We start from the raw sequence: 4,509 nt of genomic DNA on the forward strand, positions 1-4,509 counted from the left end.
GCAACAAAAGCCAAAATAGACAAATGGAACCTAATCAAACTCCACAGCTTCTGCACAGCAGAAGAAACAGTCAGTAGAGTGAATCGGCAACCAACAGAATGGGAAAAAATTTTTGCAGCCTACCCATCTGACAAGGGGCTGTTATCCAGAATTTACAAAGAACTAAAGCAGATCTATAAGAAAAAAACAAACAAGCACATTCAAAAATGGGCAAAGGATATGAACAGATACTTTACAAAAGAAGACATACAGGAGGCCAACAAACATATGAAAAAATGCTCATCATCACTGGTCATCAGAGAAATGCAAATCAAAACCACATTGAGATACCATCTCACACCAGTAAGAATGGCGATCATTAAAAAATCTGGAAACAACAGATGCTGGAGAGGATGTGGAGAAATAGGAACACTTTTACACTGTTGGTGGGAATGTAAATTAATTCAACCATTGTGGAAGACAGTGTGGCGATTCCTCAAGGACCTAAAAATAGAAATCCCATTTGACCCAGCAATCCCATTACTGGGTATATATCCAAAGGATTATAAATCATTCTACTACAAGGACACGTGCACACGAATGTTCATTGCAGCACTGTTTACAATAGCAAAGACCTGGAACCAACCCAAATGCCCAACGATGATAGACTGGATAGGGAAAATGTGGTACATATACACCATGGAATATTACGCAGCCATCAAAAACGATGAGTTCACGTCCTTTGTAGGGACATGGATGAACCTGGAAACCATCATTCTCAGCAAACTGACACAAGAGCAGAAAATCAAACACCGTATATTCTCACTCATAGGCGGGTGTTGAACAATGAGAACACATGGACACAGGGAGGGGAGCACTACATACTGGGGTCCGTTGGGGGGAAATGGGGGAGGAGCGGGGGGTGGGGAGGTGGGAATAGATAGCATGGGGAGAAAAGACAGATACAGGTGAGGGGACGGAAGGCAGCAAACCACACTGCCAAGTGTGTACCTATGCAACAATCTTGCATGTTCATCACATGTACCCCAAAACCTAAAATGCAATAAAAAAAAAGACCAATTTATCCAAAAAAAAAAAAAAAAAAAAGAAAAAAAAAGAAGAAAAACAACAAACAATAAAATGTAATCCCTGGTGAAAAATCCCAGATCATCTGCTAGTAAAGGATGCGGGAAAAAAAAAAATAAATAAATCATAAGCTGTTTTATTGTTTAAATGTCAAAATAGAAAATTTATATACGTTAGCATTAATGTGATCATTAATTTGTTCATTTGTTTCTCTAATTTTATTATAAATATTGGGTCACATACAGAAATATTCACAGATTATACTAACATGCAGTGTATTGCATAAATATGTACTATGCAGGTAGCTTTCCTCCTTTATCTTTGCAGTTTCCTTATAAATTCATCCAGGTATAATTGCATGTCGTTTCTGATAGAAATCCAAATTTGCTCAATTTAGGAAACTGCAAAAGAAATTCCAAGGATATTTGCAAAAATAAATTATCTCTGGAAAATAGACACATAATAGACAACATCAAATCACAATGCCCAAAAACACAGGGGGAAAATAGTGGATATGAAAAAATTAGATGGGATGAGAAATGAGTTGGAAGAAGAAACGCTGAAAACAGATTAACAGGCAGGTCAGACACTGAAGGACTTTAAAATAAGAGCAATTAATACTTGCAAGAAATGAAATGACAAAAATAATTTCAATGGAAGATTTGATGCCATAGGGAATAAAATGGAAATTCTGGGAATGATTACTACAATGACAAAAATTAGAAATGCAAGAAATAGTTAAGTTTAAAAGTAGAGAAGGAAAAACGAAAGAGAACTAGTAAACTAGAAGACAGGTCAGAAAACTTTTATACAATACCTTAAAAAGTAAAAATGATGAGTTTATGTAAGAATATAGGAGACACACGTAACTGAATGAAAGGGTCTAAATGTTCACTGTCAATCAAAACAAAGATGCAATTCCAATGTATTCAAACATTCTAATGCCTTATAGATTTTACACCCTTGTTTTTACTGTAAAACAACGGGAAAAAAAATTCAAAGTATAGCTTTAGTCTTTAGAATGACATTTATTTTATCATCCTACTAAGTCTCCTCAAAATTGATATTTCACTTAATTAGCCCTTTGGAGGAAAATTATGATAATCATTTGAATAGATGTTTTAATTGCCCCCACACACACACTCACCTGATCGAATTAAAAATTGTCACAGTTCTCAATGAAAATACCCAGAAGATAATGCCAGCTCTTGCTCAGATAAGTGATCAGAAGAAAAGTGTTCACTCTCAAACATTTAATCATGTAATGGGGTTGGACATCGTTATATGCTTTCTCTCTTATCTCCCTTCATTACTAAGTAAAATTATCACACCTGCCACAGCTGATTTCTGATATGACACTGTTTTGATGGTATTTCTAAGGTGCTACCCGACTCCCAGTCAACCTTCCAAAGACAAAGCTAGGTTTTGTCTTTCTCGAGGTTTAGATTGTAATTTGGCCACAATATTAGGGAAAGGAATTTTCTGATTTTCTACATTGGATCAATCTCCCCACAGCCGTACATTTTTTGAAAGACTGTTTTATAAACTGTGGGTCCTCTTCTCGCTTTTAGATTGCCAGGAGAGGGCTGTGATTGGGTAGCAGGCCTCAAGCAAGCCAAGGCACAGATAAGACACAGTTCTGGCTGGACTAGATAATCCCCAACTGCACAAATAAATAGGATCACACATTGTGCTTTGTACAAGTTAAGACCTCACTCTTACACAGAAGATATAACTGTCTTCAAGCGAAAGTTCAAATGATGAACTTAATACCCAAAGTTTGACCTGAGCAGTAAAGAAAAAGAACAAATAAGCAAAAAGGAAATCTAATAATCAAGAGAAACGTTCAGCATTAGAAGGCAGAAATCATCATCTCAATACCCAGTTTTCAGTAATAATGCAGATTTATTTCAATGTTATATTTTGTGACTTCAGTGGCTTTCTCTTATTAACTTGCTGCCATCAGAAAATGAAAATCATGGAGTAAAGAAATATGAAGTAACTTACATGTCCACAAGCTTATGCATTCAAAAAGTGGGAGTCCATAGTATAGTCTTGGGGGGGAAATGTCTTAACAATCTGTCACTTGATACTCTGGTACATGATATATAACATCATGATTAAAAATATAAACCTAATAAATACAATTAATATTTTTTAACATTTTAAAAAACTAAATCAAATGACAAGATATCATTCTCTATACTTCGAATTGTGTCACTGAAGTGTCAGCCCTCTAATAAAATAATATATTATTAATAATTTAAATAGTTTTTTTCATGTTTATAGCTAAGCCATCGTAAGAAAATATAACAGTCAAATATCCCAATTTAAAAATAAGGAAACAGCATATGAGAGAATAACATGATAGTCCCTTTATGATGAGTTTATTGATTTAACATTATGTGGTATTACCATAGTTAATATGAAAGTCTACAACGTACATGAAGACTAAATCAATAGATTTGTAAATAAATATATATAGATATAGATATTGATATATAGATTTTGATATAAATATAGAATATAAGAAAACATATTTAGAAAAGAAAATATGAATAAATGCCCTAAATTTAAAAAAAAAATTGTTAGCAGCATAAACCTAATTTAGGATATTCAATTTCAATCATTACACTATTCTGTAAAGTCTTTTAAATTACATTAGTAAGCCTGGTCTATGGGAGGCCAAGATGGGGAATTACTTGAGTCCAGGAGTTCGAGACCAGGCTGAGAAATGTGCCAAGACCCTGTATCTACAAAACATACAAAATTTACCCGGGTAAATTTACAGGTGGTGGCACACACCTGTAGGTCTCAGCTACTCAGGAGGGTTAAGTGAGAGGATCACTTGAGCCTAGGAGGTGCAGGCTGGAGTGAACTGTGATCACACCACTGTGCTCCAGCCTAGGTATAGAATGAGGCTTTGTCTCAAAAAAAAAAAAAAATTACATTTGTTTGCAGAATTGCAGCAGCACTCTATTCATTATTAAAAATATCTAATCTAAAAAGGCACAAATAGTGCTCGCTTTGGCAGCACATATACTAAAATTGGAACGATACAGAGAAGATTAGCATGGCCCCTGCGCAAGGATGACATGCAAATTTGTGAAGCGTTCTATATATTTTTTTAAAAAAAGGCACAAATAGATATATGCACTCAGAACTAAATGCAATTTCACACCTAAAGTTGTTCTTTGTGTACCTCATTACTACAATTACCTTATAAAATAACACACACCAAAAAATGTTGAGCATAATTAGTTTTATACAGTATTCATCTCATAATTTGCATTTGGATTCTTTTAAGTATGGAATTTTAAAAAGAATTTTAAAACAGTTTGGAGAAATGTTAGTATTAAAATACTTCCACCTGTAATCTCACCACTTTGGGAGGCTGACGTGGGCAGATCATCTGATGTCAGGAGTTTGAGACCAGCCTGAGTA

At 34.6% G+C, this 4,509-nt stretch overlaps 1 non-coding gene across 1 annotated transcript; it reads left to right on the forward strand.

Annotated features, from left to right (window-relative positions):
- The first annotated feature begins 4,083 nt into the window (after window positions 1–4,083).
- Window positions 4,084–4,190, forward strand: LOC120365583 (U6 spliceosomal RNA). The gene has a single exon (XR_005580474.1). It is a non-coding gene; the product is annotated as a U6 spliceosomal RNA (small nuclear RNA).
- Window positions 4,191–4,509: the final 319 nt, after the last annotated feature.

This window comes from Saimiri boliviensis, chromosome 1, assembly GCF_048565385.1.
Source record: "Saimiri boliviensis isolate mSaiBol1 chromosome 1, mSaiBol1.pri, whole genome shotgun sequence".
Taxonomy (NCBI): domain Eukaryota; kingdom Metazoa; phylum Chordata; class Mammalia; order Primates; family Cebidae; genus Saimiri; species Saimiri boliviensis.